The sequence below is a fragment of the Ammospiza caudacuta genome, chromosome 19, assembly GCF_027887145.1.
Source record: "Ammospiza caudacuta isolate bAmmCau1 chromosome 19, bAmmCau1.pri, whole genome shotgun sequence".
Taxonomy (NCBI): Eukaryota; Metazoa; Chordata; class Aves; order Passeriformes; family Passerellidae; genus Ammospiza; species Ammospiza caudacuta.
Genome location: NC_080611.1, coordinates 12,521,510 through 12,534,328, shown reverse-complemented (window position 1 = coordinate 12,534,328; position 12,819 = coordinate 12,521,510). Strand labels below are relative to the sequence as shown.

Here is a 12,819-nt window from a genome sequence, read left to right as displayed (position 1 = left end):
GCGGAGCGGGAGAGAAAGGAAGGGGAGGAGGAAGGAGAGAGGGCTCGGGAGCGAAATAAAAGGGGTGGGAGTTGGAGGAGGAGGGGGAGTCCCCTGTGCATTCAGACATCAAACAGAGCTCTGTATAAAATGAAGAGAATCCGTAATGACATGAGAACAGCTGATCCCGCACTTAACCCCTCCGCCGCCGCCGCGCTGCGGACGGCTTCTCCGCCGCCCGGCCGCACGCTGGGGAGGCAGCGGGGCAGGATGGGCCGGGCGGCCAGGGCCGGCTCCCTCCCGGGCAGCAAGGCTCTTACCGGGGTTCCGGCGCTGCAGCCGGGGCCGCGGAGCCGTGCGGGGCGGGCGGCGGGGCTGCCGGGGATCCCCCGTGCGCACCCCGCCCGCCGCACACGTGCGCTCCGCCGCGCTCCCGCTGCCGGCCGCCGGCGCTCCGGGCCGCGGGACCGTGCGGCAGCCCCGGCTCCGCCTCCGGGGCCACCGGGGCCAGCGGAGCCACGGGAGCCAGCGGAGCCACGGCCCCGCACGGCCCCGCAGCGGGCCCTGCCCGGCCGGCCGCACCTCACCGCTGCCCGCATGCCCCGGGCACCACTGCCCTGCCCTGCCAAGGTGTGGGAGCCCAGGGAGCCCCCGCCTGCCTGCCCGTCCCCCTGGCACGGAGGGCTGCGGGACCCCTGTCCCTGGGGTCACATGGGACTCTTGCCCCTTGGGGTGACACAGGGACCCCTGCCCGTTGGGGTGACATGGGGCCCTCCTCCATGGGGTCACACGGGGCCCTGCCCCTGGCACTGCCTCCCTGCGCTCCCCAGAGCCATGGGGACCCTCTGCCCCAGGATCCGCCCGCTGGCGGGCACAGGTCAGTCCCAGCAGGGCTCCAGAGGTGCTCTGGCGTTTCCCAGAGCCCTGCGGTGCTGCCCTGACGCATCCACACCAGCCCGGCCGCTGCCACAGCTGCCATGGCAATGTTCTACGTGCCAGTGCCCGCGAGGGACAGCCGGGTGTGCTCGCTCGGGTCCCGTCCCACCTCCACCATCCCGGCCCCGCTGCAGCCCCGGCGCTGCCGTGGGTCCCTCCCTGGTGCCCAGCGCCGTGCCCAGCTCCGGAGCCATGGCAGTGCCGAGGCTGCCAGGCTGGCATTGTGCTGGGGCATGGAGGAAACGAAACCTGGGCTCGGCTCGGCTTCCGTCTCGGCCAAATGTGATGCACAAAGGCAGGGCTGTGCCAGCAGCTGCTGATGCTCTGTCCCTGCCGGAGCCTCCAGCACACAACCAGCCGTTTGGAGCTGGGATTTTCCACAGTATCCCCAGGCACAGTGACATGCTGCAGTGTCCTGGTACACTCGCAGTGCTACGGCTCCTGCTGCAGACACTCCAGAGCAGCAGCGTGCGTGTGGCACGGCTGGCCCAGAGGCACAGGGAGAGCCTGCTGCAAGCAGATCTGCAAGAGCCACCCTGAGAAAGAGGTGTGTGGGGCCAAGGGGGTGCCAGCCCCTCCCAGCAGGTCCTGACACTGGGGGAATGCACTCCAAGGGGACTGCAGGGAGGGGATGCCAGGCCCGGGGGAGGCTTTGTCACCACCACCACCTTGTGGAACTGGGCACCAAAAAGGTCCAGCAGTGACATCTGCTGCCAACAGCATCCCCAGGCACTGCTCCCCGTGGGTGCCCACCACAGCTGCTCCAAGGACCAGGACAGATGCTGTGGCCCCGTTGGCACACCCTGGTGCTCAAACCCCGCTCTCCTGGTGGTGCCCAGCTTCCCTTCCCTCCCATGCCATGCCCTCTGCACTCCAGCACCAGGGGAGGATGTGGGACAGCTCTGAAACGACAAGTGTGTCCCTGCACAGCCCTTGGTGCAGCTGAGGGGAGAGGGGCTCCCCCAGGAACCCGCACACACCCACAGACCCCGTGCAGGGCAGGGGCACCCCGAGCAGGCAGCTCCAAAGGCCCTGGGCCGCTCTGGCTCACTGCAGCTCTGGAGGTGACAACGGCAGGGCATGCCTGGCACGGTGGCCTTGCGGTGCCCAACCAAGCGCACCACGTGAGGCAGGAGCGGCTCCAGGATGAGGTAATGTGCCCATCCTCCCCCGCGCCGCTCCGGCCAGGGTGACTCAAAGGCATTCCTGGCCGTGCTGGCACTGCCCTGAGCCAGCAGCGGAATGGGCACAGCTCTGGGAGCTGAGCAGAGCCGGAGTCTCCTCTCCCTCTCCTCCTGCCATCCCCAAGGTGTGCCCGGCCGCAGAGATGTCCCTCTGCAGCGGGGAGCCCGGGGGACACTGATGGGCAGGGTGGCACCCTGTCAGCTCAGAGGGACACCTTGCTGGCACCACCTCACCCTGCTGCTCCCGGTGACACCGTGCCACAGTGCCAGCCAGCAGTGGTGGCACCAGGGCTGTGCCCGCCCCGCAGAGCCGCAGCCCCCGAGGAGCCCCTCCGAAACTGAAGCCTCCTGGAAGGAAAGTTTATTTATCTGTTTAATTAAGATGTGTTCACCAGGCGCACAGACCCCATTCCATCTGTCTCACTTACAGCCGTGTCCCAGTAAAATTAAACCTAATAAATATCAGCAGAGGGAAAGCAAAGGGCACGTGTGAGATATACGATCAAAGGCTGAAGTTGCACAGGGCTGCAGTTCTCAGCACATCCCTCTCTGCCCTTCGGGGCCGGGCTGGCACTGCGCTCCCCCGCTCAGGATGGGGCTGCCTTTCCTTCAAATCAGCACAATTCCCAGTTTTTTATTTATTTTAAATGAACCCTTCAGGGCTCCTTGGTTTTGTTTTCTGGAAGAGGGAGAACAACACGGCACCGGGACAGGAGTGGCCTTGGCCAAGGGACAGAGCCTGCACTGGGAGCACTGGTGGGCACACACCCAGACCCCTGAGGGAACCTGCCAGGGACAGCTCAGCCCATCTGGCTGCTCCAGGCACCGGGATGGACGTGCTGCACAGGGCAGAGCTGCTGGGAGGCGCCCGAGGCAGCCAGAGCGGTGCCATCCTCTCCTTGGGAAAGGGCGGAAAGGCTCAGGCCTCCTCCAAGGGACACCCTGGGACATCTGGGAGCTTCATCCACGAGGAACAAGCCCAGGGGTCTGCCTGGAGCCCCCAGCCCCACTGAGCACAGCTGTGGCACATCCAGGTGCCAAGGGCACTGCACCCAGCCCTGGGCACCTGTCAGAGCTGCTGCCAGCCCAGAGCTGGCCCAGCTTCGTGCCCAGATTCCCACCCACAGGATGCAGTGAAATTCCAACACCTGGCAGCACTGGGAGCCCCGTGCTTCCTCTCCCAGCAGAGAGGATGATGCCATGATGCCATGTCCTGGACCTGCCACGGGGGCACAGCACACAGCCACGGGGGCACTGGGTGTCCTGGGGGCTGCTGGTGCTTGGTGGGACCCCCCGGTCCCTGCAGCACTCCCCACAGGGCAAAGCTGGGTGCTGGCACTCCTGAGAGATGCCAAGGAGCTGCAGATCAGGCAGGACACAGCCTCTGCCTCAGGGCCCTCGAGGCTGTGCTGGGACATCAGGTGCTCCAGCCCCGGGGTCACCCTGTGAGGGCAGTGCTGGCAGCCCACAGCACCCAGGGACAGCAGCACCAGCCTAATCCTCTCCTGCCACCCACTCAAAATGCCCCCAAGCCAAGGCATTCATTAATTAGAAGCTCATTAGTAGTTATTCAAAGACATCAAGCAATTAGATGAAGGCACTGACAGATCAGAGCTGCTGCGTGACAAGGAGCATCCATCCCATGGCAAGGAAGGTCCCACGTCCCCAGCACCACAGGGATGGTCCCTGCTCCAAGCCGGGGCAGCGACAAGGGCTGACAAGGCTCCCTGGCACCCTGTTAAACCTTCCATCTGTCCCTGCTCCTTCCTCCTCCTCCAGCAGCTCTCGGAGGTCACTGGAGACACTCTGAGCCCCTGCTCTGAATCCCAAAGATGGAGCACCAGGTATGACCTCGCCAGCTGAGGAGGGGGCTGTGACCGAACCCAAGAAATGCAGCCTCTGAACTGGCAGCCCTGTGCCCCACACAGGGGGGCTTCAGCAGCAGCCCCAGGTGCCAGCACAGGGCACACAACAGGAGGGGTCTGAGCCACCCTGGGATGGGTCGGGGTCCTGCACACGAGCCCCTGCTGCCCCTGGCTTGGCAGGCAGGCAGTGCTGCTCGTCAGGCTCTCAGTCTCTGTGCTCCAGGGGCACACACTGCAAGGAGCAGGGGGACCACGAGCGCTGAGCCAGGCGGGGAGGGAGGGAATAAATAAGGATAAGGGAAGCACAGGAGTGAGGGGGGCAGCAGATTGGTCTCGGGGGCCCAGCTGGCTCTGACATCCACAGCCCCATAATCACATTCAGAGCAGCACCAGGCTGGAGGCAGCTCTCCTCCAGCACGGCAATAAACGAGAGCAACACTCTCAATAATTCAGCACCAGGAGAGGGTGATAAAGCAGCGGAGGCACCACTGCAGGCAGCTGGGGCGGGGGGCTCCCTGCTCCCTCCTATATCTCTGTGATCCCAACCCTCTCCTCTCTCTCTGTGCCCCAGCTGCGACTTGGGGTGCCCCCAGCCCTGCCAGAGCCCCCAGCTCTGCAGTATGGGACAGACAGACAGACAGACAGAGGGGCCCAGAATGAATGCAGCAGAATGAAACCCCTCCATCACCAGCAGACAGACTGGGCAGGGGCAGCAGCACAGCACCTCCCCAGCTCCCTGACCAGCTCCATCCCACCCTCTCCTTCTACAGCCACACCAACAGAGCCCAGAGCCCCTGTGCAGACCCCAAACCTCCCACCCAGAGCGGGCAGGGGCAGCTGAGCTGCAGGACCCCCACCCTGCTGCCCTCCCCTCCTGCAGACACAGCCAGGGCCACGGCAGATCCCTGCAGCCCAGGGCTGAGCCGTGCCCGCCCGCCCACACACAGCAGGGCACTGGGGGGAGCAAAGCCCCCTCCTCAATGGGGAGTGAACCACTGAGACACCAGCAAGCACAGGGCTGGGGGCAGCCCGGCCCCACAGCTGAGCAGTGTCCCAGGCCCACAGCACAGCCCAGCACAGGACAGCCTTCCTCCTGTCCATCCTGGCTCCCTGCACACTCTGCTCCCACCCTTCCTGCTCCTCCTGGCAGCTCTTTTTGCACATTTCCCACAGGATCTCAGGTCCCTTCCACACCGCAATCCCTCCCAGCAGGTCACCTCCATCCTTGTCCTGTGTGTGCCAAGGATGGGAGTGTTCCCCTTCACAGCCCTGCATGTGAGCAGCTCCTGCAGCACAGGGCCACTGCCCCTGGCACGCCCTGGCACCCCCAGCCCCTGGCAGGGCCCAGAGCTGTGGATGATGCACCACACTCATCCTCTGCAGCCCCTCAGCTTTCCCTGCCCCTCTACTCCACTGGCTTTGGCTGTCCTCAGTGGGATGGACCCTGGGGGGATGCAGTGTCCCCTCTGTGATGGGCTCCTCCTGATGCTGCAAAGTCCAGAGATGTGAGGGTGGCACAGGAAGGAGCCACCCACACCTGAGCAGCGGGCACAGGCTGGCAGAGGGCACCTGCTCTGGTTCACCTTCCACTCACATCAGCCATGCCCTGCCTCAGCCTGGGACACTGTGAGCTGTGGTGACCCTCCCAGAACCCTGGGGACAAACATCTCCTGGGTGAGCAACTGCCGCAGAACGGGGCCCCTGCCAGCCCCACACACGCAGGTTTGGATGCAGGAGGGACCCCGGGAGCAGCTCTGTGCCCCCAGCCCCATCCCTGAGCCCCAGGCCCTGCCCTGCCCGTGCCAAGCTCCCTGCCACCCCACACACGCAGGTTTGGATGCAGGAGGGACCCCGGGAGCAGCCAGGGCAGAGCCAAGGCAGCCCCTGGCTGGGACCCCAACCCTCCGTACCTTTTACTGAGCCCAGCTCCTCCCGCGGCGCTCGCACGGGGCGCTCTGGAAAACACAGGCAAGGGGAGGAAGGGTTAAAATCAGTGATCATCATCATCATCACCGTCACCACTAACCTGTCACAGTCAGCGCTGCCTGCCCATGTCTGCACGGTGCTGGGATGTGAGCTGGATGTCAGTGACATTCCCTGGGCACTGGGGAGCCTGTGCTGGCCAGGCCAGGGGCTCAGCCCAGGGCAGCCAAGCAGCATCAGCCCCTGCCACCCTGATTTTTTAAGATTTTCTAAGCCTTCTGATGCTTACATTCTTGTAATGAACTTTCTCACACACTTTCTGTAAATAACTCATTGGTTTGCATTCTTTTACGGAGGAGGAGAAATTTGATGGGCTGTTGGTTTGTCCAGTGTCATTGGAGAGGTGGCACTGTCACCCTCCAATCCACTGTCACTTTTGGAAATTATAAATGTTAGAGTCAAAAAATAAACTTCCCCTTTTTACCTTGGAAACAGCAGCGTGTCTGTGTCGTGTTATTTCATGTCTTACAGTGACAAGCACCCAGCAGCCCCATGCCCTCTCCTTCAGCCCCATCAGTGCACCAGGAACCCAGGGTCCCTTCCTGGGCCCCAGAGCCCTGCAGGCACAGCCCCACACACCCCACAGGGCACAGCTGCCATCCAATGCTGGCTGCACATCTGGCTCGGTGCATCCCAAGCCCTCAGCCCGCAGCAGCACAGGGACACGCTCCTGTGAGGAGCAGCCCCTGCGGCACGCTGCTCTCCTGGCTCTGGGCACTTCTTGGAAATTAAGCCAAATTTCAAAGAAAACTTCCTGAAAGCTGCACTTCAACTAATTGGCTTTTGCAGCGTGGCCAAGGCAAACATTCATCAATCACGTTAGCCCCTCAGAAATAACGGGAATGGCTGATACATCCCAGGAGCGGCTAAAGAGTGAGGGGGGCTGCGTGTGCCCGTTCCTGCGCTTTGGAGGCCGGCGGGCGCTGGGTCCCACCTGCCCAGCAGCTCTGGAGACGCTCAGCCCCCAGTGCAGGGCCAGCAGCCCCAGGCGAGGGTCCCGAGGGGGGTTCAGGACCCTGGGGGTGCCTGGGGGCTGCTCTGAGCCCACAGCTGGTCCCAGCAGCACCGGCCCAGGGACGGTCCGGCGGCTCAGGATGCACAGACACTGCTCCCAGGCACTCTGTTAGCAAACGCGGCTCTCAGGCACGCAGCAGGATAATCAATTATGGTAATTCCTGCCTCAATGAATCAGATTCATGGAGGAGTACAGCTCATTAGGCTGGTGCTGACTTCCATTAGCACTCTCATGATAAAAACCCTGCAAACACTCTCACCCTGCACCAGGCATTCACCAGGCTGGGGGTCCCCTCTCCCCAGGCCAGGGCAGACCCAGCTGTGGGTGCCCTAACACAGATGTTTGGGGGCTCCCTGGCTCCCAGCGATGCTGACAGCCCTGCAGGCCTGGCAGAGCCTCCTGCCCCAGGCACCACCCCCGAGCCGTGCCAAGGGAGTGCCCACCAGGGTCCAGGCTGGGAGCAGGGCATGGCACAGCCGGCACAGAGCAGGGCTGGCAGTGAGCGCTGGCAGCGCTGGGAGCCCGCTCTGCCTGCTCTGCAATGAATAATTGACTCCGTGCGCTCCCGGGGGGGCTCGGCGGTGGGTAACTGCATTTCCCAAACACATTTCCCAGGAAAGGCGCCTTCTGAGAAGCTCCCCACAGCACCACGGGGCCTCACACCAGGATGGGCCCAGCTGGGACGTGCCACGCTCCTGGCACACACAGGGACGGGCCAAGCCCAGCTCCAGCCCAGCACAGGCCTCTGGTGGTCCCAGAACACACAGGGAGGGGATGCTCAGCCACAGCCTGTCTGTCCAGAGCAGGAGAGGGAAACCCCTGGCACAGCATTGATGGAGAGGGGCAGGAGCAGCTCTGGGCAGGATCTGGGGGATCTTGGTCCAGTCTCTGCTTTTCTGGCACAGGTCTGGGCTGACCAACTCCACCTGGAGCCTCGCACAGCCCCAGAGGGACCTGCTGCCAGAACAGGTGATCCCAGCCCAGCCAAACCCACCTGGATCAGAATCAGGGGGTCTGCACAAGAAATGCAACCCGTGTCACCCAGCTGCAGGGATGCCATGAAAGCTGCACCCCATCACCCCCATCCCCACACTTAAACCAAGGCAGGCCTGGCTCTGATCTGCTGGGAAACTTCTTGGTAGTTTCTCAAAGTACATTTTAACCACCATTCCCTCCACCAAAAATCCTAAATTAATTTTGCTTTTAATTAAATTCATTAGCAAAGATTATCTGGCTGAGGAACAATAATGTCCCACCCTCCCCCCACAGCCCTCTCTATTTATATCCCCATATACAGAACAGCAGCAAAAATTTCTTTATGGGCCATTAAAGGTTTAATGTTTAATTTATAACCACCTTCTCCGGCGGGTGGGATGGCCAGGCACAATGTCAACATTTTTAATTAAATGAGAAGGGATTTTTTTTTTCCCCAGCTAAGGAATATAAAACATCCCGCTCCCAGCAGCGTTGGAGGCAGGGGCAGGAGGGGCAGGGGCAGAGACTGGGGCAGAGGCTGGTCACCAAACCCCACCTGAGTAACAGCTGTGACCTCTCAGCCAATTCCTGCTGGCCACCAAACCCACCTGAATAACAGCTCTGAGCCACCCAGCCAAAATCCTTCCTGCAATTCCTGCTGGCCACCAAACCCCACCTAAATAACACCTGTGAGCATCCCAGCCAAAATCCTTCCTGCAATTCCTGCTGGCCACCAAACCCCACCTGAGGAACAGCTGCGACCTCCCACCTGCAATCCTTCCTGCAATTTCTGCTGGCCACCAAACCCCACCTGAGGAACAGCTGAAATCCTTCCTGCAATTCCTGCTGGCCACTGGCGCCTCCTCCCAGCCCATCAGCACCTCCTCGTGCTGGCCAGGAGATCAGAGCTTCCAGTGCCATTCCTGAACCTGCTGTGAGCCAGGGGCGCCCGCTGGCACAGCGGGCATGGCCGGAGGAGCCTGGCACTCCTGGCATCCTGCTGGCATCCCTGGCACAGCCCCCTGTGGCGTCCCCCAGGCACGGGAGCTGCAGGGGAGAGTGCCCAGCATGGACACCCCAGCATGGACAGCGCAGCCCCTCCTGCCCGGGCAGCTCCGAGCAGGCAGCTCTCCGTTCATGGAGTGCTTTATCTTACAGGAGAGATGAAACCTCTGCGCAGAGGAGAGCAAAAGCGCTGAATCAGCAGCGAGCTGGGGGCGGCAGGTTCAGCCATGAGCACTTGGCTCCAGCACAGCCTGTCAGTGCTTCATCCTCCTGCAGCCACACTCTGCCAGAGCTGAGCATCCCCACACCCTGTTTGTTCCGTGCCCTTGCAGGGGCTGGGATGGCCCAGGGAGCCACAGCAGCTCCTCACCCTGCCTGCCAGCCCCATGCCAGCCCCATGCCAGCCCCATGCCTGCCCTGTGCTGCACCAACAGCCCCAGAGCAAGCCAAGCTCCCTCCCTGGCATCCCCTGCACGGCAGGATGGGCTGGCAGGAGCCGTCCTGGCACAGCTGCCACGTCCCCAGCAGCGCTCCAGGGTGCAGCAGGTCCCCATCCATCCCTCCCAGCTCAGCAGGGCCCCTCCCAAAGGCAGCTCCTGCTCTCCTGCCCAGCGTGGCCGTGCTGGCTCCCAGGCCAGGAGAGGCAGAGCTGCTGCTCAGTGCCCACATGCCCACACACGTGTGCCCACGGGAGCAGCGTGCAAGGGCCGGCTGCAGGAGCCAGCGGCGGAGCAGGGATGGCACTGTGCTGCTCACTAAAAGCATGAGTGTCACTAAATCAATAATTCATTTACTTTAATGAGATAAGTACTTGGAAAACTAATTGCAAACCTGCTCCATTTACTCCAGCCCATTATAGCCTTTAATGTAAATGGCAGGGACCCTGCTGGAGGAAGGGGAAGGGCTTTGGGTGGAAGACTGTGTTGTCCTTCCCTTCTTCTAAGAAAGAGAAATATCAGTCACCAGCTGGGACAGCAGAAGCCAAAGGAGCGGGTGGGATCACCGTGGGGAAGTGCTGATGATGGAATCCCTGATGGAATCACTGATGGCAGAGCAGGGGGAAAACCCAGCACCCCCAGAGCCACCACTGTCCCTCTGCCCACACTGCACCACAGAGGGCTCTCCCAGAACAGGATGTGGCTCCAGGCTTGCCCTGCTCCACAGCCTCCCATCTGGAGCCCTGCTGGCCATGCCCCTCTGCAGGTGTTACTGCAATGATCTGATATAAACAGAAATATAAACACATATATAAACTGAAATATAAACAGTGGCTGCATCTCTGGCACAGCGTGCCCTGTGCCAGCCCTGCCAGCTCCTCTGCCTCAGCCACTGCTGCCCCTTGCCACCCTCCAGCCCCTGCCAGTGCCCGGGGTGCCAGGGTGGGCAGGGGTGCCCTGCCAGGCCCCAGCACCCTCCTGACAAGGAGCTGTGGCTGCGGGCAGCACGGCCGCTGCATCCCTTAACCACAGGAGCTGCGTGCCAAGGGCTCACTTCTCGCTTGCTGGAGCAAATGGCAGGTCATAAAAAGGAGCTGTGACAGGAGAGAAAATGTTCCAGAGTCCACAAGGACCAGTCCAGGGTAAATCCATCTGCTCAGCAATTTAGCTAGAAAATCCTTTCCAATCATCCGTGCTGTAGGTCCTTCGTCTCCAGCTGGCGGCTCTGGGCAGGGCCTCTCCCACTCATGTGGGGTTCATGGTGCTTGGTGGTCCCAGAACAGCTCCTTCAGGGGCACTGGGGAGGGCCACACCTTGGGAGGGGTCTCACCAGCCCCCGCAGAGGGTTTGGCACTGGCAAGGGCCATGGGGGCTCTTTCCCAAGCTGCTGTCTGGCTCAGAAGAGCACACCGTCCTTCCCAGGTCCCGTGCCCATGGCACCTTTTGGGGATGCTCCCAGGGGGTGCAAACCCCACTGCAGCCCCACGAGCAGCCCACGGGCAGCAGCAGGAGCTGCCCTGGGAGCAGGGCTGAGCAGAGCTGGGGTAACCCTGCCTGGCTGGAGCTGCCCAGCTCAGCCTCGCTCGGCCGCCGCAGAGATCTCCCTGCTGCATCCACTGCATCCCACCTCAGCCGCTCCTGTCGCACAGCAAATCGATGGCAGGCATCTCAATTAATCACACCAGGGGCAAATTGATTAGGAGCCTAAATAAGGTCAACATGGTTGTCTGCTTATAGGGTGGGACCCCTTAATCATCATTTTATCTGCAGCGGGCTGCAGAGCCGGCAGTCACGGCGGCTCAGGAGCGCGCAGGGATCTGCACTGAGCCCCTGCAGCTCCCAGGGCTGGTGGCACCAGGGCCATGGCTCTGCCACGGGGAGCTGCATTCCAGCATGCAGCAGCACCGGGCACGGGGAACCCCAACAGCGGGAGCCCCAGCAGGGACCCCGAGGCCCAGCTGTCACCTCCAGCTCCAAGGTGACAAAAGCAGCACAGCTATGGGCACATCCCTCTGACCCCACATCCACTAGGGCTCCTTTGCCTTCTACTGTCCCAGTTTGGGAGACACCATCTCCCACCCAAAACTCCTTCCCCTTCCTCCAGCAGCATTACTGCCACTTAGGTTAAAGCTATGGCTGGGCTGGGGTAAATGGCAGAGCCATGACTGCTGCTCTGGTCCCCACAGCCCCTGAGTGCTGCCCACAACCCCTGTGGCACTGGACACACCTCCCTCACTCACCTGGCCTGCCCCAGCCACCCACCGCCTCCTTTTGTTGTAAATACCGGTATAAATATTATAATTTGGTTTAATATTTAATATAGTCAGGTTAAATAAGCATTCCCAGCCCCATAAATAATCATTAATGGAGGATTCTAATTGTGCTGTTGGGATCCGGCCTCATGACTTATTTAGCGGGCAGACCTCTTCCCGTCCCCTCCCCACATGCTGTAAATTAACCTGTGGCTCAGCCTCTCCCTGATAACCTGTGGGACAGGGCACAAGGAGATGGATCCACACTGGGATGTGGAGATAGGAGAACATCTGGGATGAAGCCAGCAGGGACAGGGGGACCAGAGGGGCTGGAGGAGCCAGCAGGAACATGGAGCAGCCGAGCAGGACACGACTGTGAGAGAAGATCATGGATTTCAGGGCATCCTTTGTGGACACCTGGGCACGGCACGAGCCCTGGAGCAGAGGTAGGTGAGCCATGGACGAGGAGCACCCGCCCTGCTCACCCTGGGGTGGCATCAGCAGGGACACACAGACACAAAGCGCTGCCAGGCGAGTGGAGAGCAGGGGATGCTTTTATCCCAACCACAAACCTACTGTGAAATTGATTGAAAACAACAGGAAAAAAGGAAACAAACCCCAGAGCACCAAACGCAGCACGCAGGGAATTGGCCAGGGGTGAGCGTTCTGAAAGCCCTGATGGAGACACGAGGACAGGCAAAGTGCAGGAAAACCTGAAAACCTCCGTGTGAGTGTTTTCCCCTCGAGGGATGCACTGATGCAGTGCTGCAAGAAAAGGCTGGGCTTTTCTTTATGCAGCCTAATTTCATCTTGAAATGAAAAACGACAAAAGCAAATGGAAGGAGCCCCTCTGTGGGCCCGTGGGTGCCCAAAGCTCTGTGTGCCAGCTCCAACGGGCACAGGAGCACCCCAGGAGCTGTGGGGATACCAACCCCAGGGAAACAGGCTCCTCCTTGGGGTGCTCCTGCTGCCACTGATGCCATCAGATGCTCACAATCAGGGTCCATCCCCACAGTGTGTCCCGTGCCCTCTGGATTTTGACCATGGAGAGACCCCTGGGAGCTCTCCTATCCTATGAGAGATGCAGCAGAGGGGACCCAACAGTGACAGTCCTTTAGAGCAGCTTTCCTGTCTCTGGCACGTCTGCTCATCCCGACAGGGGTGCCCCAAACAGTGCCAGTCCTGACT

The 12,819-nt window shown here is 61.4% G+C and overlaps 1 protein-coding gene across 4 annotated transcripts in view; it reads right to left on the bottom strand.

Annotated features, from left to right (window-relative positions):
* The window catches only part of RBFOX3 (RNA binding fox-1 homolog 3), a 121,564-nt gene that overhangs the window by 19,030 nt on the left and 89,715 nt on the right, over positions 1 to 12,819 (bottom strand). For all 4 annotated transcript variants that reach the window (XM_058817465.1, XM_058817468.1, XM_058817464.1 and 1 more), the window contains exon 3: positions 5,875 to 5,919. The gene's annotated coding sequence lies outside the window, so the exon portion shown is untranslated. The remainder of the gene's footprint in view (positions 1 to 5,874; positions 5,920 to 12,819) is intronic.